The sequence below is a fragment of the Aquarana catesbeiana genome, linkage group LG07 (assembly GCF_042186555.1).
Source record: "Aquarana catesbeiana isolate 2022-GZ linkage group LG07, ASM4218655v1, whole genome shotgun sequence".
NCBI classification, from domain to species: Eukaryota; Metazoa; Chordata; class Amphibia; order Anura; family Ranidae; genus Aquarana; species Aquarana catesbeiana.
This window is the reverse complement of record NC_133330.1, coordinates 89,197,833-89,220,551: the sequence shown is the minus strand read 5'-3', so window position 1 is coordinate 89,220,551 and position 22,719 is coordinate 89,197,833. Positions and strand designations below refer to the sequence as shown.

Here is a 22,719-nt window from a genome sequence, read left to right as displayed (position 1 = left end):
TGGCTTTCAATTTTTGCAGGGGTGGGCGGATCTCCACTTTAACCACTTAACAACCGGCCCATAGCCGAATGACGGCTGCAGGGCAGTTGCTTAACTCTGGGAGGGTGTACTATGACGTCCTCCCAGAATTCCCCCTGGGGCGCGCACCCAAACACATCCGTGACCGCCGGGTCCAGAGGACCCGGCGCATCACGGATCCCAGTAAATGGCCGCTGATCACGGCCGTTTACCATGTGATTGCTCCGTCAAATGACGGAGTGATCCCATGTAAACAAACCGGTGTCATCTCATGACGCCGGTTCCTCTCCTTCCCTCCTGTGTACTGATCGGTACACTGTGAGCGGAGAGGGGGATGGATGGATGGCTGCAGCCCTGTGGGCTGGATGTGTAGTGCCCACAGCGCTGCACAGTGACATCCATCCATCCATGCTCAGCCATCCCTAATGCTCTGCAATGCCCCAGAATACTGTACAATACTCTGCAATACCCCCACAATACTCTGCAATACCCTGCTGTACTCTTCAATACCCTGCAATACCCCGCAATACTCTGCAATACCCCGCAATACTCTGCAATACCCCGCAGTACTCTGCAATACCCCGCAATACTCTGCCATACCCAGCCATACTCTGCAATACTCGGTGATACCCAGTCATACTCGGCGATACCCTGCCATACCCAGCCATACTCTGCAATACCCTGCAATACCCCACCATACCCAGCCATACCCAGCCATACCCTGCCATACTCAGCCATGCTCGGTCATACTCGGCTGTACTCTGTATGTGGCCAGGCTGTGGAAGTCTTACACATGTGGTATCGCCGTACTCAGGAGGAGTAGGAGAATCTATTTTGGGGTGTCATTTTTGGTATGTACATGCTATGTGTTAGAAATATTGTATAAATGGACAACTTCCTTCCTTGACTTTGTGCGGGGATATCTGAATGATGGGTGCAGCTACAGGCATCATTCAGATATCAGCTTTTTCAGCCAGCGATTCCCTACACCATAAGAATGATCATAGCGGCTATTCCACTGCTTGATCATTCTTACGGGAGGCGAGAGGGGATGTCCCCCCCTCCCGCCGCCCTCCGATGCTTCTACCGACTCACCGCTACAATCGAAGCCAGGATCTTTTTTTTTGTTTTTTTTTGTTTTTGTTTTTTTTTATTCCAGGCTTCCAAGCCTAGAGGTGACATGTGGGGTCTTATTGACCCCATATCTCACTGTAAAGAGGACCTGTCATGCCATATTCCTATTACAAGGGATGTTTACATTCCTTGTAATAGGAATAAAAGTTGTCAAAAAAATTTTTTGGGGGGAAAAAAGCATCAAACTAAAATAAAGTAAAATGAATAATTAAAAAAAAAAAAAATTTTAAAGCGCCCCTGTCCCCGTGTGCTCGCATGCAGAAGCGAACGCATTCTTAAGTCCCGCCCACATATGAAAACGGTGTTCAAACCACACATGTGAGGTATCGCTGCGTTCGGTAGAGCGAGAGCAATAAATTTGTCCCTAGACCTCCTCTGTAACTCAAAACATGTAACCAGTAAAAATTTTTAAAGCGTTGCCTATGGGGATTTTTGAGTAGCGAAGTTTGGCGCCATTCCACAAGCGCGTGCAATTTTGAAAGGTGGCTAACTTTACTGTTTTGGTTTTTTTAAAGCACAAAACTGTTTTTTTTCCAAAAAAAGCGTTAAAAAATTGCTGCGCAAATACCGTGCGAGATAAAAAGTTGCAATGACCACCATTGTATTCTCTAGGGTCTTTGCTAAAAAAACATATATAATGTTTTGGGGTTCTATGTAATTTTCTAGCTAATAAATGATGATTTTTACATGTAGGAGAGAAATGTCAGAATTGGCCTGGTGCTCCAGAAAGCCTGGTGATGCTCCCCTGCATGTTGGGCCTCTGTATGTGGCCACGCTGTGTAAAAGTCTCACACATGTGGTATCACCGTACTCGGGAGTAATAGCAGAATGTGTTTTAGGGTGTAATTTGTGGTATGCATATGCGGTGTGTGAGAAATAACCTGCTAATATGACAATTTTGTGAAAAAAAAAAAGTAAAAAAAAAACTTGATTTTGCAAAAAATTGTGGGAAAAAATGACAACTTCAAAAAACTCATCATGCATCTTTCTAAATACCTTGGAATGTCTTCTTTCCAAAAAGGGGGCATTTGGGGGGTATTTGTACTTTTCTGGCATGTTAGGGTCTCAAGAAATTAGATAGGCCGTCAGTACTTCAGGTGTGATCAATTTTCAGATATTGGCACCATAGCTTTTGGACTCTATAACTTTCACAAAGACCAAATAATATCCACCGATTTGGGTTTTTACCAAAGATATGTAGCGGTATAAATTTTGGCCAAAATATATGAAGAAAAATTACTAATTTGCAGAATTTTATAACAGAAATGAAGATTGCCCTGTATTTGGCTCCATTCATCATCCCATCAACTCTGACCACCTTCCCTGTCCCTGCTGAAGAAAATCATCCCCACAACATGTTGCTACCACCACCGTGTTTCACAGTGGGGGTGGTGTGTTCAGGATGATGTGCAGTGTTAGATTTCTGCCACACATAGTGTTTTGCTTTTAGGCCAAAAAGTTAAATTTTGGTCTCATCTGGCCAGAGCACCTTTTTCCAGATGTTTGCTGTATCCTCCACATGGCTTCTCACAAACTGCAACCAGGACTTCTTATGGCTTTCTTTCAACAATGGCTTTCTTCTTGCCACTCTTCCATAAAGGCCAGATTGGTGTAGAGCATCACTAATAGTTGTCCTGTGGACAGATTCTCCCACCTGAGCTGTGGATCTCTGCAGCTCCAGAGTTACCATGGGCCTCTTGGCTGCTTTTCTGATCAATGCTCTCCTTGCTAGGCCTGTCAATTTAGGTGGGCGACAATGTCTTGGTAGGTTTGCAGTTGTGCCATACTCTTTTCATTTCAGGATGATGGATTGAACAGTGCTCCATGAGATGTTTAAAGCTTGGGATATTTTTTATAACCTAACCATGCTTTAAAATTTCTCCACAACTCTATCCCCGACCTTTCTGGTGTGTTTCTTGGCCTTCATGATGCTGTTTTTTCACTAAGGTTCTCTAACAAACTTCTGAGGGCTTCGCAGAACAGCTGTATTTATACTGAGAATAAATTACACACAGGTAGACTCTATTTACTATATATATAAAACAAGTTAACGCTAAAGTGATGTGAAGTAAAAATATGCTGTTAGCAAATATCTTTAAACATTTGATACATATCCATATTAAATAATTAATTGATTAATTAAAAGTCCATCTTTGTATGAACCGTTATAATCGCCACGTGAAAAAAACAACTAAATTGGTTGCAGTAATGTCCCAAAAGTGGATGAAGGTGTTCCAGAGATAATGGATCCAAAGTTGATGTATAACATATGGGTCAAACAAACTTGACAGCACTTTGAAACACATATGCAATCATGGAGGCCTTCAAGGGGATCCAGTGTGTATAAACATAAAATTGTGTGAATACCACCACCCGAATGAATGGAGGCTTACCAGAAAGTTGGGACCCACAGAGCATATACTGTGTGAGTCAAGCAGGCTTAAATTGCCAACTGGCAATACCAGGGGAGCCCCAAAGGCGAATTGAAGATGGAATCTTGGTGGTTCATTCACAGGGATATCTTCTCCATATAGAGGTCAAAACATCCTTGGACATATCCCACATAGAATGAAGAAGGGGCCATATAGAGTAGTTCTAGATCTGAAGCAAGGTGCACATGGAAGGGCTTTGTACAGGACAAACCAAAAAAAAAAAAAAATCCCAGCCATTGTGCTCTTACTGCAGTAAGAGCACAATGGCTGGGATTTTTTTTTTTTGGTTTGCTATGCTTATGCTATGCATTAAGGTGAAAAAACACCTGTCAGTGACCGGCCCCCAGCCCCCCCCCCCCCCATTTTACTTACCTGAACCCTCGAACTTGACCCACGGGGACGCACCGTTGCTCTGCTAGGGGGTTCTCGGCTGTTGATTGGATAGATTTATAGCAGCATAGCCATTGGCTCCCGCTGTTGTCAATCAAATCCAATGATGTGGCCACCGGAGGGCGGGGCCGAGTCCAGCATTCGACGTCCATAGCAAGGTAACCCCCCCAGGAGAGCGTTTCTCCCAGGGGGTTATCTGATGCGGGGAGGAGCCGAGAGAGCCACCGAGGGACCCCAGAAGAGCAGGTTCAGGGCCACTCTTTTTTTTTTTTTTTTTTTTAAATGAACCTTTAGTATCACTTTAACATGAAATCCTGGCTGCAGTTCACATTTCTCACAGATGATATTAATCTTTGGTTCACACTGTGCAGGCTGGTTGCGGGTGCAGGAATCACATCTGTTTCCGCAACCACCTGCAGCTAAACTGCGCTGCTCTTATGAGATGTGCGGGGTTGCTATTGATTCTGAATGGCACCCCCACACATCTAAGCCCATACAGCATTTGCGGAAACTACAGGAAAATCGCTTGGTCAAAAAGACCATGGTTTTTCCTTGCTACTGCGTTTTTAAAAAGGTGCAGGCACAGCAGCCCATTCCAATGAATGAGCTATCCTGCCTGCACAAGTGTGAAACAGGGCTAAAGAAGAAGTATGGTCAAAGCCCAATTGGCTATACCTCTCTTATGGACACAGATTCAGCCACCAGCTAAAGTCTGCTGTCGGCTGATATCACAGAGCTGGTACAGACTCTAGGAAGATTAAAGTCGGGATCCACCCAGATGCCTGACCAGCAGTTGGCTCAGCCTCTCAACCTTCCGCCAAAAACCTGAGCTCCCGCCCCCTCCACAGCCCAGTGCTCCAGTCAGCATTGGAGGGGCAGAGTAGAGAGCAACTGGCAGTCACAGCTCTCTGCTCAGAACAGAGGGGAGTACTGAGTGATCAGCAGTGTTTGATCACTCAGTTCTCAGTGTGGAGCCAGCGGGGGGACAGATGCAGTGAGAGTGATGCCGCTTCCACCTAAGTATGTGCATGGCTTTACGGGGCTCCACCCACATAGCCGCGTCATTCATTTACAGATTCCTGTGAATGAAATAAACCATGGCAGATGGGCTTGTAGTTATCAATGGGCTGCAGGGGTGCTGATGAGCGCTCCCGTAGTCCATTGACATGTATTCCGGCTTTCAGTGGTATGGGCTGAAAACCGAAGGCCATGTCTCAGGAGCCCCCATTGCATGAATGATCTACTGATTGAGGGTGCAATGCTTTCAAGGGCCCTGCTGGAAATAATAAATGCATGTTTTTTCTGCAAAAATCTGTGCATTTATTATTTTTTCCATAGTGGTAAACATCCTTTAATCCCGGAGAGTGTGAGAAGAGTCTGGAGGACAGTGCAGGGACTACTGTGCCAGGAGATGTAGCAGCAGTTCTGGATGGCAGAGATGAGGGAGAGGTGTGCATAGGTTTTTAGCTTCTAAAAACTTGGCAGAATAAAGTGGAGAGGACCGCCAGTTTAGTGGGGTAGAACCACTTCAGAAGTAGTGAAACGGGTGGTAGGACCGGGAGGGAGAGTGGTGGGTCGACAGACTATGCAGGGAGAGCGGGAAGAGTCTGGGGAGCAATAGTGCCACGGTCCCCAGGCCAGGAGAACAGGGCATACCCACTGCTACTTGCTGGAGAGCATACTGCTGTGACAGGGAGAGGATTGCCAGACAGAACAGCAGCATTTAACCAATAAGGAGTTGGATGAGGCTATTTCTTTGCAGAGAGGCAACAGAGCTCACAAATTAGATGTCTATGCTGTCCGGGATTTGGGGGGACGCAACTAAAATCTGAAAGCTGCCCCCCCCTCAGATCCGGTCATGATGGAGCAGGCGCCAAAATACACCTTCACCTGTGTGGGAAAAAATCCTTGCACCATACCTGGCCGTATGCCCCTGGCTTGCCCACCAATCTTTGGCTGTGCTCGATGGATGGTCACATTGCTGCATGTCCTGCTTGGCTGCACTCATTTATTATCCATCTGATGCCACCATTCTTGCCTCGGCTCCTGTAGGCTGGTAATTAATATTTTAGAATATAAGCGTGCTATGTTTATATATATATATATATATATATATATATATATATATATATATATATATATTGGTGTCTTTGCAGTTTAACTAATTCCTGAACCTTTCACTCTGTACATAATGCACTCCTGAACCTTTCACTCTGTACATAATGCACTCCTGAATCTTGCACTCTGTACAACGCACTCCTGAACCTTGCACTCTGTACAACGCACTCCTGAACCTTGAACCTTGCACTCTGTACAACCTTGTAATGCACTCCTGAACCTTGCACTCTGTACAACGCACTCCTGAACCTTTCACTCTGTATGTAATGCACTCCTGAACCTTGCACTCTGTACAACGCACTCCTGAACCTTGCACTCTGTACAACGCACGCCTGAACCTTGCTCTCTGTACTTAATGCATTCCTGAACCTTGCACTCTGTACAACACACTGCTGAACCTTGCACTCTGTACGCAATGCATTCCTGAACCATGCACTCTACATAATTGCGATCCTGAACCTTGCACTTTGTACAACACACTCCTGAACCTTGGGCTCTGTACGTAATGCATTCCTGAACCTTGCATTTTGTACATAATGAATTCCTGTACCTTGCACTCTGTACGTAGCATCCTCCTAAGCCCTGCGCGCTGCACTTAGCATCCTCCTGTACCCTGCACTTAGCATCCTCCTGTACCCTGCACTTAGCATCCTCCTGTACCCTGCACTTAGCATCCTCCTGTACCCTTCACGTAGCATCCTCCTGCACATAGCATCCTCCTGCACCCTACACATAGCATCCTCCTGTACCCTGCACGTAGCATCCTCCTGCACCCTACACATAGCATCCTCCTGCATGTAGCATCCTCCTGCACCTTGTACGTGGCATCCTCCTGCACGTAGCACCAGCATACAGGGGGCACACTGACCACCAATATGCAGGGCCAGTGGTTACCAGTAGACAGAGGACATAACAAATCGAGTAAAACAAGTACCATGCAAAAAAATCTCAAAAGCAATAAGAGAATCTTGTTAGCTGATTCTCTCATCTAACGCAGATCAATAAAAAGAAAAAAAATGCAGCGCTGCCCTACATTTCCTCTAGAAAATTGTACAAATGGACTTATAAGTGCAATGGTAAAACCTATAAATGAATATTCAGTGCAAATCAACTAATGTATTGCAATATAGTAGTGATGGTGTCACCCCCTATGCAGATAGTGGGGGACCCCCCCTATATATAATAATAATAATAAAATGTAAAATATGTACATCAATTATTATGATTACATATAGGGGGCTTCACTGATATTTGCACATTGCAGCTCTGCAATATTTTTTACCTCTTGCAGAGAGGGTGACACCATCAATACTATGTTCTAATACACCGGTTGATTTGCATCTCTGTTATTATTATTGTTATTATTGTATGTAGGGGGTTCACCATTATTTGCACATTGAAGCTCTGCAATTTCTCAAAATATTTTTGCAGAGGGGGTAACACCATCACTACTATATTGCAATACATTGGGTGATTTGCACTGGATATTCATTTATAGATTTTATCATTGCACTTATAAGTCGATTTGTAGTTTTATAGATGAAGTGTAGGGTTGTGCTGCATTGTTTGGCTTTTTATTGGTATTCAGAGGCCAGGACATACTGTACCGATCACCATTGGACGCCATGAAGAAACCGCCAATTGCTGGCCACGCCCACTTGCTGGCCTCAGTCACTTTCTGGCCATGCCCACAGGTGTGCAGTAATGCGCCGCATTAGCACCATCACTTTTACCTCAGGCACCCCACAAAAAATTGTCTGAAGCCGCCCCTCTCCGGATTGGATTTGAATTTTGCTGCCTCATCCCTCCCTCCAAGTTTTTTCTCTATCTTATCTTCTTAACATTTGGTAGTCATATCCCAAAAAAGTCTAAAAATATCTTATTTTTTTATCTCATGGACGAAATGTGAGAAATAACGTATATATTATACAATCATTAAAAAAAAAAAAAAAAACACATACACTGCATACATCATTTGAGGAAAATATGCTTATAAAATAGTTTGCCATTTGCCGATATAAAAAAAAATATGTCCCTGGATTTCATTTTAAAAATCTGGTCACCTTATTCTAAAGGCAATTTGTTCCCCTAGATTTTAGTTAGGGGTATCAGAGTAAACGGAGCTGAATACAAATGCACGCCACACTTTTTACATATTTATTTGTGAAAATTTTTGAAATCCATTTATAATTTTCCTTCCACTTCCCAATTATGTGCCACTTTGTGTTGGTCTATCACATAAAATCCCAATAAGATACATTTAGGTTTTGGTTGTAACATGACAAAATGTGGAAAATGTCAAGGGGTATGAATACTTTTTCAAGGCACTATATAACCTGTTAAAAAAAAAAAGGAAAGAAAAATCTGATTACCAGCAAACAAAGATGTGTGACTACTGCCTTTGTTTTCTTGTAGCATTAGACAATGTGGTACTTCTATTTCTTTCAGTAGTCATGGAAATCAATGAATTCCTGGGGTCACCTGCATTATACTTCAGAATTCAGCATCCATCTCCCTCAACCTTCAGAGATTCACTCAGTGTTGATGATGTGATTCTCTTTTTTATTAATTCATTAGAATTAAAAAGACAAAGCTCATAAAAGACAATATTCTCCCCACGCTGGTTTTATGGATTTGTAAGTAGATTCTCTATTTGGAGGAGATGTAGGTAGGATGCTGCATGACAATTGCATAGATGCACGGGTGGGATTAATTCATGTTTTTCTATTACTCTCCCAGCAAACAGAAGCTGAATGAAACATGGGTTGTTCATGATTTAGAGTTTATAGTCCAGGAGCCAAAAGCAGGCACCTGCCATAAATATTTATCTTATGAAGTTAAGAAGAATAAGGGATACATTATAAGGAATTTTAAAGCTGAACTCCAGCCTTGCCTTCAGTCTTGCACAGTTGTACAGACTTCTCTTTTAAGTTCACTGCACACTGATAGCTTCTCACAGTGTGCATTAGAAGCTAAAGCAGCTTAGATAAAGCCTGCATGATTTCTTGGCTGGAAGACGTCCAATATCATCTTGTCTTTTCCTGTCAAGTTGTAGTGTCCCTGGCCCTCTCCTTTCTTTAACCTCCTTGGTGGTATGATTATTTCGGATTTTAGGTGCTGAAATCGATACAATTATTTTGCTTGGAAATTTGGCGTTTTATATTGTAGGCCTGTAATTCTCAACAATAACACACTTAGATCTGTCCACCAAGAGTCTAGTAGATATCCCGGGTATGATGAAGTTTGAAACACAAAAACATAAATTATAATATAATAAATATAAATAATTAAAAAAAATAATAATATAATGATAATAAAATAAATTTCCCCACGATTCACTATCGCTCAATTCTGCAAGTGTTCTAATTTACTATCGCTGTTTTCTAGCTGGTCTAAAGCCACTTTTGACATAAAGGGACACTTTTTGGTTGCTATGGACAATCTCAAGTTTCCGGGCAGAAAAGAACAGTATATATCATATAAAACTGCATGCAGGGCATGGGCCAAAGCATTGTGGACAAAAGGGATGTGAAATAATTTCATACAGTACTGTAATCTGTAAGATTACAGTACTGTATGTGTTATGATTTTTACTTTTTTTTTAATTTGCCGCCAAGCTCTGCCCCCGTGCGTCGCGACGCTTGCAGGGAATGGAGCCTGGCACAGGGCAGGGGGACATCGCAGGATCCTGGGGACAAGGTAAGTAACCTGCACCAGGATCCTGCAATGTAATCCCGAGTGTGGCTCGGGGTTACTGCTAATGGTGCTGAAATTTAAGCCCGAGCCACACTCGGGAAAACCGTCAGGGAGGCTACCTAGATTTCAGTTATTTACACATGTAAAAAAAATGTAAATTTATTGTAGAACAATTGTATTAAAAAATCTCATGGTGATAATACAAAACATCATAAGAATAGCATTATCAACATTGCACATTGTATGAATAAAAGTTGCAAACATTGCACATTTGGCTATTTGAACCATGAAGTGGCAATCCCAATCTACTTGCTGTTCCCTTAAATTGTGGTTTCTAACAAGGAATGCTGCAGAGAGGGATATCCAAATCCCACTTTTTGAGGTTATTTCATGCATTATCAAGGGATGGTGGCAATCTACATATGTGTTCTTGTGGATCACTTAAATTACCACCGAAATACCTTGGCCAGGTGAATCCCTTACTGTCACACAAAAAAATAAATGCGTACACACTGAGATAAATGTTTAACTTGTATTAAATGTATTAGTGTCACAGAAATATCGAAATAGGCAAAAGAAAACAATTGGCTGAGTTTTTCAAATTACAAAACACCAACAGGAAAAGCCAATATAACACAATACAGTACCACTTTAAGCCACTCCCACCCGTCCTGCAGGACTGGAGATTTAAATGTGAGCTCCCGAATCGAGAAATTTTCCCCAAGTGAGCGAATAGGATGAGGAAAAAAGAACAAACAATGACTAGTTCACTTGTGGGTTCTCAGTGAAAAGAGTCAGGGTTTAACTTTCAGAAATGTAGGCAAGCACATTTCTCTTCTGCCGGCTAGTTGGGGCCCTTGGTGCACAATAGCGATGGAAAACTGAGTTGACAAATTAATGGAATGTTTATTTAAAGATGTCAGACTAAGGCGAAGAGTCACTCTAAGGATATCATATTAAGGTGGAAAGTCACTTTAAAGATGTCAGATGGTAACAAAGATTGCTTTGGAAAGAAAAAAAGAACGATTTTGGCAGTATGTCCCTTTAAATGGAAACCAGCTCATTTCTTCCTTGGATAGCTCAAGTCTGAAGTGGGGTGTGTGTGTGTTTCTGCCTAGCAGGGAAGCAAAGAGGTGAATTATGTTATCCTGCAGGCTGTGTTAGTAAAAGTAGTAAGGAGGTTAGAATGCAGCACTGGATAGGTTATAGCGTCTGTGCCTAAAGATATAGGCCTATACTGTAAAATGTGGACTTTAGCAACTGGATGCAACAACAGGCTTGAGTCCAATGACAGCATCGTGTAGGTTAAGAACCCTCTCACTCTGTTCCACAGAGCAGCAGGGTAAACTGATGACCTTCCTTGTGGAGGGGAGGCCCCCTTTGTTCTCCTCTGGGATGGTTTTTAAGGTGGTGATGACCCTTTCCGTCTGCCCACAGTATTTGCTACCTGCCTCCTCAGGATAATACGCTTCTCTGGCAATTTTGTGACTCCTCAACTCGGCCCCAATTCTGCCTGGACCCTCGTGGATCCGCTCTGCTCTCTTTCACATGTCTGGCCACCAGCCTAGTCTCTCCCATCTACACCCATGTTCCTAGGCTTTTCCCATTTTAAATGCTCCCGCCACTTTGCCAGTCCTCATGGGCGGTGTAGTTCAGTTTCAGCTAATTTGGATGAAATAATCCCGCTCACAGCATACAAATCCCAGAGTTCCCAGAATTTCTGTATGAGTTGTATGAAGTTGTGAGACACTGCAATCTTGTGGCAATCTTGTGTGCATAACAGTAACATTGCACTGTGTTACAATAGGCACATCCACTCCTCCAGACTTACATCCACCCATCTAAGCATCTGATATTTGCATAACTTCCCCCGAGAGAGCCCACTGCTTGTGTCAGAGCAGAGGGCACATGAGAGGAGTACTGAGGCAGGGTTATCTTAGGGTTGTCCTAAAGTGGTTGTTAACCCTCACATATACCCAGTGAAGTGAACAGCCTCAGATAATACACAGAGATTAAACAAATCCTCCTACATAGGGTTTACTTGGTTATCTACAGTCTTCTCTTCCCTACACCCCTTCAAAAGGGCAGATCATGTTAAAATCTTCCTTTGTAAGGTGCACAGAGAAGGGTGGCGGAGAGGCTGCAGTTACAGTGTATGAGAGCTGATTGGAGGAAAGGAACACCCCCCCGCTCACACAGCAGAAGAACTGTGTTGTGAATAGACAAGCTCTGTTCCGAGCTCACCCTCCATCCCGACACAAATTTTATCTCATAAAAAGTCAGAAAACTTCTCAGAAGTGACTCATGCTGATAACAGAGGAACAAAGCATCAGAGAGAATGGGCACTTAGAACTTTGGAGAGAAATCAGTAAACACAACAGGTATATGTGCTTTGCTCAGATTCCATGACTGATGTTTACATAGACTGACTGAGAGAGCTGGACGGTCACGTGATCACCGGGAGACGCTGTGAAATACGGTAAAGAAGGCATTTTTTTTATAAAACACAGAGACAGGAGCACCGGTCATTAGAAAACAGAGAGGATTGCATGAAACAATAAAAGTAATTTTAGCAGCAGGAGGGGAGTGTGGGCACTGACACAGGAGCAGACAGGCAGGGAGGGAGGGGGGGAGAGGACGGAGGAGAGGACAGAGAAGGACAGAGCAGGGCTGCAGATGATGGAGGCATGTAAACTGACCACAATGTCAGGGCTCAGCAGCCATGATAAACCATGGTCAGTTTACAGGGGGAGGCAGAAACAGGCAGGATCAGCCAGGTTTTTTGTAGGTGATATGGGGAGCCAAATTACACAGCACAAGCACTTTTTTTAAAAACAAACACTTTAAACCTTTAAAATATAAAATAAACAAAGCACAGCACCTAGTGTGATTTCTGGCTGCTCTCTCTTAACTATGCAATCTCCATATGTCATTTCTGGCAGTTTTCTCTGACACCGGGCATTTCATGGTGACAATCTGCCCCACTTCCAGTGCTGATAAGGTGATTGACAGCCTCACTGAGCTGACTGCCTTCCAGTGAGGCTGTGTAGAGAGGGGTGTGTCCATTCCCTCCACTTAGGTGTCACATTAGCTCTGTGCTGTGGAGGGTGTGACATCAGAATCCCGCACCCTGCCTACTGGTAGCTGAGAAATGTGTTCTGCTCTGTGTACTTTAGAGGGCTCTGAAGATGAGAAAGCTGCAGCTAAAGAGGTAATTTACCACTTTACTTAGCTTAGTATATCGATGAGGAGTGAAAAGAGGAACCAGGGAAAGCAAAATCTAAGCAGATTAAACTTCAGCTTTAGGAATTATTGTAGTACTTCAAGAAATATTACATGATGAATTTTCATGTGAATTGCCCAATATTATTTAAAAGCCAACTCTGTTCTCTAAGCTCCCACCTATCTTAGTGGCCCAGAAAATCAGCAGGTAGGAGGTATAGCTGAATAATAATCTCTTGTGCTTGATATAAATTTTTAGACCACTAGAGGGTTAACATATGTAGCACACCCCTGAAATAGCTGCTGAATGAAACAACCCTCAGAATATAATCTGGAGCAGGGTCTATCAATGATACTTCTTAAACTACTCTGACACTAGGGTTGGGCGAATGGTTCGGCCCGAGCATAAGTTTGAGCCGACCTCGGGCATTCGGCGAATAGCCGAACAAACGGGTCTTTCGACCGTTTGTTCGGCCCCCGAACCGACCACAATGCATTGCGGCGCTGAACAGTGCATTGCAAGCCCTGATTGGCGGAAGCAGTGAAAGCTTCAGCCAATCAGGACACAGAGCACTGTCAGAGTCATGATTGGACACTGTCATCATGACTTTATCCAATCATGGCTCATTCCCGCCCCACAGTATAAAAGTATTCTTTCAATGGCAGCCATTTTCGTGTGATTTCGGGGTGGAGAGAGATAGAACAGGGCTCTGTACAGTGCTATTAGTTAGTGTGCTATACTGTGCTATTTTGCTTCAATTGTAAGTCTAGAATATAAGTTTAGTGTCAGTCTAGGGATAGTGTGAGTGTAGTGAGTAGGGATGGGCTTTATGTTCGGGTCGAACTCATGTTTGACTCGAACATTGGCTGTTTGCCAGTTTGCCGAACAGCGAACAATTTGGGATGTTCGCGGCAAATTTGAAAGCCACGGAACACCCAAAAGTCTATGGGAGAAATCAAAAGTGCTAATTTTAAAGGCTTACATGCATGGTATTGTCATAAAAAGTGTTTAGGGACCCGGGTCCGTCCCCAGGGGACATGTATCAATGCAAAAAAAAGGTTTAAAAACTTCAGTTTTTTCAGGAGCGGTGATTTTATTAAAGCTTAACGTGAAACAATCAAAGTGAAATATTCCTTTAAATTTCATACCTGGGGGGTCTATAGTATGCCTGTAATGTGGCGCTTTTTTCCCGTGTTTAGAATAGTCTGACAGCAAAATGACATTTCTAGAGGGAAAAAAAAGTCATAAAGTAATAGCGGTGTCGGCTATAGTGAATTGTCTATGGGAGAAATCAAAAGTGCTAATTTTAAGGGTTAATGTGCAAGTTATTGTCATAAAAAGTGTTTGGGGACCTGGGTCCTGCCCCAGGGGACATGTATCAATGCAAAAAAAGTTTTAAAAAAGCACGTTTTTTCGGGGAGCAAAATGACATTTCTAAAGGGATAAAGTCATGAAGTAATAGCGGTGTCTGCTATAGTGAATTGTCTATGGGAGAAATCAAAAGTGCTAATTTTAAGGGTTAATATGCAAGTTATTGTCATAAAAAGTGTTTGGGGGTCTGGGTCCTGCCCCAGGGGACATGTATCAATGCAAAAAAAAGTTTTAAAAACAGCCATTTTTTCGGGAGCAGTGATTTTAATGCTTAAAGTGAAACAATAAAAGTGTAATATTCCTTTAAATTTTGTATGCCTTTAAAGGGGCGCATGTTTCCCGTATTCAGAACAGTCTGACAGCAAAATGATATTTGTAAAGGGAAAAAAAGTCATTTAAAACTACTTGCGGCTATAATGAATTGTCGGTCCGACAATACACATAAAAGTTCATTGATAAAAACGGCATGGGATTTCCCCACAGGGGAACCCCGAACCAAAAAAAAAAAAATGGGTGGGGGTCCCCCAAAATTCCATACCAGGCCCTTTAGATCTGGTATGGATATTAAGGGGAACCTCGCGCCAAAATTTTTAAAAAAATGGTGTGGGGGTCCCCCTAAATTCCATACCAGACCTGAGGGTGTGGATATTAAAGGGAACCCCGCGCCAAAATTTAAAAAAAAATGGCGTGGGGGTTCCCCTCAAAATCCATACCAGACCTGAATTTTAAGGGGAATCCCGTGCCAAAATTTTAAAAAAATGGCGTGGGGTCCCCCCAAAAATCCATACCAGACCCTTATCCGAGCACGCAACCTGGCAGGCCGCAGGAAAAGAGGGGGGACGAGAGAGCGCCCCCCCCTCCTGAACTGTACCAGGCCACATGCCCTCAACATTGGGAGGGTGCTTTGGGGTAGCCCCCCAAAGCACCTTGTCCCCATGTTGATGGGGAGAAGGGCCTCATCCCCACAACCCTTGCACATCTACATACAGATTTCAACTTCTTCTTTACATTTGCTTATAAGCACCGCCCTCTCCCTCCCAATAATGTCTGGGAGGACAACAAGGAGAGGCAGATGTTCCCTTGGCACTGTAAGGGGGCCAACAACAAATGTGTCCACAGACAAAGGTGGACATGGTGGTCAGTCCTCAGGCAGGGCATAATTTCCTCTGTTTCGTGAGTTTGCCCGTGCTATCCAGCCACAGCATGCAGAGGAGGTGGTGGACTGGCTTACTAAACCTTCCTCATCCTCCTCATCCTCTGTCACGCAAGCAAAGACAAGTGTACATTCCCCTGCAGTTGCCAGAGTGGATAAACCTGCCTCCTTGTCTACATCTATTCCTGCCATAGCCTCAACATCAGCCATTGAGGAGTCAGCTGAGTTATTTGACCACAGCATCAGCCACTTGCCCCTTGATGATGCCCAGCCATTACTGGATTCAGATGCTGGTTCTGAGGTTGAGGATGACAGGAACATGAGCCTAGAGTGAGGGAGGAACACTGGTAGACAAATTGGCATTCACAAGCCGCAGCGTATTGCCAAGTTGTCTCCAGTGGTAATGATGAAGATGGAGGAGATGGAGATGATGATGAGATCACTGATACCATTTGTGTGCCAGATAGAGCAGAGGAGGAAACTGAAGGTGAGGTGGCACAACCCCAAGGAGGCCAACATCAAGAAAGAGTAGTGAGCAGCCACCCTATTCCATTACATTCTGCAGCTGTTATCTCCCAGCCCACTCCCCAAAACTCAGCTTTTTCAGCACATCTGCAGCAGATCGCACTGTTGTTATCTGCAAACTGTGTATCAGGCACATCAAACGTGGCAAAAACACCAACCATTTGAGAGGACTTCCTTTCCTCTCAAGGCCCACTTTATCCAGACACCATCATTAATATGTCACAGGAGGAGAGAGGGGAGGAGGATGAGGAGGATGATTCTGGCACTTTCACATGCTTAACAAGGCATTTAATGTCCAACACTCAGCCCGTTGGCAAGAGCACCTAAAAGCCACACAAAAGAGGCACAAATATGTCCCTCCTCCTCCTCCTTACCCACTTCAGTTTGCCCCTGCGATACCGAGTCATCACCTCTCAGCAGCTTCCACTGACAGGGATGATGGTATAGCACAGGGTGTCCCAGGTCCTAGCAGCACATCTGCCAGCAGCACAGCACCAGCTGTAGACTGTAGCCAGCAAATTTCTCTGCCCCATCTGCTGCAGCAGAAAAAAAAATACAGTCCCTGCCACTCACATGCCCAGCGTCTGAATGTAAGCTTGTCAAAGCTGTTGGCTCTCCAACTTCTGCCTTTCAGCCTGGTAGGTTCTGTCCCCTTTCTGTGAATTTGCACAATGTGCTGTACCACAATAGCAGGTTCGCAGTCGCTACTACTTTTCACGTAAGGCCGTTCCATCTCTCTACCATCACGTGGAAGGGAATGTTCTGGCATTGTTGGGCAAGGCAGTCAGCCGTAAAATCCACCTTACTGCTGACAGGTTCTCCAGCAAGCTTGGGCAGGAACGATATATTTTCATTCACAGCACACTGGGTAATGCTGCCTGCAACTCGAAAGGATGCAGGACAGGTCTCGGTGCTGCAGCTTGTTGTGCCCTTATGCCTCCATACAGCTGTTGGTGATGATGCCAGACCTGTGAGCTCTACCCCCTCCTCCTCCTCCGCCACCTCCATGCCCTCCTCTGCAGAATTGTCCTATGAACATCAGGTACCCCCTAAGCATTTAAAGGGCTATTCCTAGAGTCAGGCTAAAAGGTGCCATGAGGTGCTTCAGCTGGTGTGTTTAGGGGAAAGGAACCATATCGGAGCAGAGATTCTTGAGGCTCTGCAGGGACAGGCCCAGACCTGGTTCACACCATGCCAGCTGGAGCCAGGAATGGTGGTGTCTGATAATGGCTAAAAACTCCTGTCTGCCCTTAGACAGGGAAAGTTGACACATGTGCCATGCCTTGCACATGTCCTCAGTTTGGTGGTGCAGCGTTTCCTAATTACGTACCAAGGGATGCAAGATGTACTAAAGCAGGCCAGAAGAGTCTGTAGCCATTTCAGGCAGTCATACACAGCCAGTGCTCAGGTGGCTGAAATTCAGTGCGAATTACACCTGCCCGTAAACCGCCTGATTTGTGACATGCCCACCAGATGGAACTCAACTTTGGGAATGCTGCAGCGGTTATACATGCAGCAGAAGGCCGTCAACGAGTACCTGTGCCAGTATGGTATGAGGACAGGCTCAGGCCGCCTCAGCTTTTTTTTCCCCACGCCAATGGCTGATCCTTAAGGATGCATGCACTGTATTGTCACCATTTGAGGAGGCCACAAGGATACTGAGCAGTGACAGTGCTTGCATCAGTGACACAATCCCTGTTGTGTTCCTGCTGCAGCAGACTCTGTGTGGCATTATAGACAGGGCACTGGAGGCAGAGCAGCAGGAGGAAGAGGAGGACTTCCTTTCCCCTCAAGGCCCACTTTATCCAGACACCATCATTCCTATGTCACAGGGGGAGAGAAGGGAGGAGGATGAGGAGGATTCTGGCACTTTCATAGGCTTTGAAGAAAAGGAAGACATGCATCAATCTGTAAGCAATGGCTTTCCAACCCCAGGACCCTTAGGAGTAGTGCATGGCTGGGAGGAGGAAGTTCCAGATGCTGTCATCCTGAGTGACCCTGAGGAGTTTGCTTTTCAAGCCTCAGCAAATTTGAGGCACATGGGCAACCTCATGCTTTAAAGCCTGCGAAAGGACCCAAGAATACGTGGCATAAAGGAGAAGAATGATTACTGGTTGGCAACCCTCCTTGACCACTGTTATAAGGGGAAGGTCTCAGAACTCACCCCGTCCCCACAGAGTGCAGAAGATAAAATCTCTTGAGGACACGTTAAAGAGGATTTTATTGAACGTTTTTCCTGACTCCAGTAGGTTACAGTGTCGTGGAAAACGTAGTTTTGAGTCTTCTGTTGGTCAAGCGAGGAGCGTTGGAGAAGACGTCCACCTAAGTGTGGCATTTCAGAATTTTTTTAGTCCTCGCCGCCCAGGGCTGTTAGCTTCTACATCCCATCGGCAGCGTCTGCATCACATGGTGAACGATTACCTCGGGGCCAAAATAGAGATGGAGAACTTTCCAGCTGACGATCCACTGACTTACTGGGTCATGAGAATGGACCACTGGCCAGAACTTGCCCAGTATGCTATTGAGTTATTGGGCTGCCCTGCATCCAGCGTGCTTTCAGAACGGGCATTCAGTCCTGCAGGAGGTTTTATTACTGATCATAGAACGCGTCTGTCCACAGACTCTGTGGACCGTTTGACTTTTATAAAACTGAATCAGTCCTGGATTACCAGCTATGAAGCCCCTGATGCCGATGTCACTGATTAAGTCTTTTTGGGATGTGGAATCTCTGCAGGACTTCGAGGCTGCCTAGCTTTGAGGGTGCTCAATCATTTCATCTGGAAGAATGTTTTTGGTATAGGTTTCATGGGCACAATTAACACCCAAAGACCAATTTTTCAGCACCTGTTTGACAGGTGCATATCATTGCAATTCTTTACAGCAAGGCCAATTCTCGCTTTCATCAAGAGTCCCTCTATAGGGTTACGGTGGGAAGGCGCCACCGACACCCAAAGACCAATTTTTCAGCACCTGTTTGACAGGTGCATATCATTGCAATTTTTTACAGCAAGGCCAATTCTTGCTTTCATCAAGAGTACCTCTATAGGGTTACAGTGGGAAGGTTCTATATTTACCCTATAATGTAGTATATTGATGCAGTAGTCATTTATTAAGTGTTCTTGCATAGCAAGACCACTTACTGTTATCTCACATATATATTATTCTTATTATTATAGCCAAATTTACCACCCTAACTCCTCCCACAGTTTTTACACTACATAGACAAGTAATATACCGAAACGTGCGGATTGTTCCCGAATGGTGTGCTATTACTTTGTGGAACGTTTCGCCGAATGGTTCACGAAATATCGTCGTTTTTGCGGCGAAATTGGTCCCATAGGAATGAATGGGGAAACTAGAGTGGGAGATGACAAAAGCTGGAAAATCAGAACATGATTTCTAAACTGCCGCCACTCCCTCATTTTCAAGCCCACCTACACAAATCTTATATCAAAACGTTCAGCTATCCCTGCTGCCACTAAACATGTCCACGGCTAAGCCATAGTCCTGATAGTTTTCACAATATGACCATTTGTTTGCAACTCACGCCGTCCATTGACATTCATTGAAACTACACTCTAGCCCCCTCCAAATTTGAAGGGCAATTTCTAAACTGCGACTGTGCCTTCATTTTTAATATTTCAGAGACATACTATACATCAAAATCTAGGTCTGGGTCTTGTGATTCTCACAATATAAAGATCTTCGCTGTAGGATGTATAGTTTTTAAAATACGGCCATTTGTTTAGAGGTCATTTCAGGAAATTTTAGCCATTAATCAGAGTGTACTGTTAGTGTTTGTTTTGTTGCCATGGTTACCAAAGCTTCTGTTATACACAGGGGGGGAAGGTGGCTGGAGCATCTCAGCTGATTACAGAGCCCGGGGGAGGGGACAGACACACCATGTACTGATTTATAATAGAGGAATATGATGGGGCAGTTTTGATGGGGTAATTCTGATGGGGCAGTTTTGATGAAGCAGTATTTGGGAAGCATAAACAGGGCATGAGCGTTGCTAGGAAACAGTGGTTGTAAACACAAGATGCTGAGACACTCCAAATGCATGTGACTTCATCTGCTAGACTTGATAATGCTTGTAGACTCCTCCCACAGTTTTCACACTACAGAGACAAATAATATACCGAAACGAGCGGATTGTTCCCGATTGGTGTGTTATTACTTTGTGGAATGTTTTGCCGAATGGCCCACGAAATGACGTTTTTGCGGCAAAATTGGTCCCATAGGAATGAATGGCGAAATGTTCAAAACTAGAGTGGGAAGTGACAAAAGCTGACAACCCCATGATCAGCCAAAACATTATGACCACCCCATGATCAGCCAAAACATTATGACCGCCCCATGTAAAAAAAAAAATATTTTTGAGAAAAAAAAAAAATTTTTGAAAAAAGTAAAAAAATAATTTTTGAAAAAAAAAAAATCATTTTTGAAAAAAAAAAATATATATTTTTGAAAAAAAAAATATTTTTGAAAAAAAAAATTATTTTTGAAAAAAAAAAATATTTTTGAAAAAAAAATTTCTTTTAAAAAAAAAATATATTTGAAAAAAAAAATATTTTTGAAAAAAAAATTATTTTTGAAAAAAAAATATATTTGAAAAAAAAAAATATTTTTGAAAAAAAAAATTATTTTTGAAAAAAAAATTACTTTAAAAAAAATAATAATTTCGAAAAAAAAATTATTTTTGAAATAAAAAAATTCATTTTTGAAAAAAAAAATTACCTTTGAAAAAAAAAATTACCTTTGAAAAAAAAAATTACTTTTGAAAAAAAAATCATTTTTGAAGAAAAAAAAATCATTTTTGATTAAAAAAAATTCATTTTTGAAAAAAAAAATTACTTTTGAAAAAAATGTTCAGCTCTTTCAGCGAATGATGGAACTTTTTTACTACTATTTATACTTTTTAAAATATTAAGCTTTTTAACACTTTTCACAGTTACTCAAGCCACTCCACCCCACCCAGTTACTCCGCCCACTCCAGTTGTAGAGGCAAGAACACTTTCACAATTTCCCCAGAAATTGTACCTTTTCTAGTTATACAATGTATCATTTATTGTTGTTGCCAGTTTTTTACATACAATGTTTGTTACATGTTGTCATTATGGACACAAACCTATGAATGGATTTTTCTAACATAGTATGTATTCATTATTTAGTAATAAACATTGTGTTTTTATATTGACTGCGTTTCTGTTGTCACACATACCTCATATAAAGTCCCATTTTATTTCTTGTTTTTACCGGGTTATTGTTTCGGGTGGAGAGGAGGGGAGCAGGGGTTATTGTTTAGGGTGGAGAAGCGAGAGGGGAGTTATTGTTTAGGGTGGAGAGGCAGGAGGGGGGTTATTGTTTAGGGTGGAGGGGCAGGAGGGGGGATATTGTTTGGGTGGAGAGGTGGGGAGGGGTTATTGTTTAGGGTGGGGAGGCGAGAGGGGGGTTATTGTTTAGGGTGGGGAGGCGAGGAAGGGGAGCTATTTAGGGTGGGGAGGAGGGGTTATTGTTTAGGGTGGAGAGGAGGGTTATTGTTTAGGGTGGAGAGGCGAGAGGGGGGGTTATTGTTTAGGGTGGAGAGGCAGGAGGGGGGCTATTGTTTAAGGTGAAGAGGTGGGGAGGGGGCCGCGATGACATCACTCTGACGCATGAGCGCAGGAGCCACCGGTCATGGCACAGGGCTCTGAAGAGATGGCACAGGTGGCCGTTCCTTCCGAGTGCATGCGCCAGTGATGTCACTGGCTGCATGTAAGTAAATATCTCCTAAACTGTGCACGCTTAGGACAGTGGGGGCTGGTGCTCCATTTGGGGGGGGGGGGGGCAGCAAACAAACCACCTGACACCTACCAACCCCCCTGGTCAGTCGATCACACAACCCCCCTGTCAGCCCACCAGCCCCGCACTTACCCCATCTAGGGGCAGCGCTTCCAACTCAGCGGCTTCACCCTGCGTCTCCTCCTCCTCGGCTTCACGGCGACTTCCCCTGCGTCTCCTCCTCCTCGGCGGCCAATACGATGACTTCTATTCTCGACCAATCGGGTCGCATGATCCACTTCCTGATTGTCCAGGAGGAGAATAGGGAAGACAATAGCGAATACCCAGCTCTGGCTCTAATCATGTGCTTTAAAAAAAAAAAACCCATTGGAATCCATGCGTCCAGCGCACATGGATTAGTGGGGTGGCGGCCCTGCGCCCCTTATGGACGGGTCTTTTAGGAGATATTTACACTACTTATAGGTACGCCTTATTATAGGCTTACCTATGAGTAAAATGTAGTGATGGAAGTTTACTTCCTCTTTAAAATGTCTGGGATTCCATTCAAATAGCAGGTCTGGGCTGTCAAACAAAATTAGTTGACTAGAAAGATTGTTCATGTTCTGACAAACGATTTTTCCATGAATGTTCGTGCAAAAATCTAATTGTGTATGGAAAGCTTAAGAGATGTGAGACAGATGCAGTGCCTGTTCAATGAAAATAAGGTTGAATAAAACAAAATAAAATCAGAAAAACTGATTTGTGAATTTAGCCCCACAGTCTGTCACTACTGTTCTAGTTTTTTTGCTTCTAAATCAAACATATTGCACTTCACCTAAATGTATAAATGGCACTAACCTGTTCTAGCTCCCATATTTTCTAGAAGTTTCTGTACC

At 43.6% G+C, this 22,719-nt stretch overlaps 1 pseudogene; it reads right to left on the bottom strand.

Annotated features, from left to right (window-relative positions):
• The window catches only part of LOC141103159 (uncharacterized), an 84,625-nt pseudogene that overhangs the window by 4,130 nt on the left and 57,776 nt on the right, over positions 1-22,719 (bottom strand).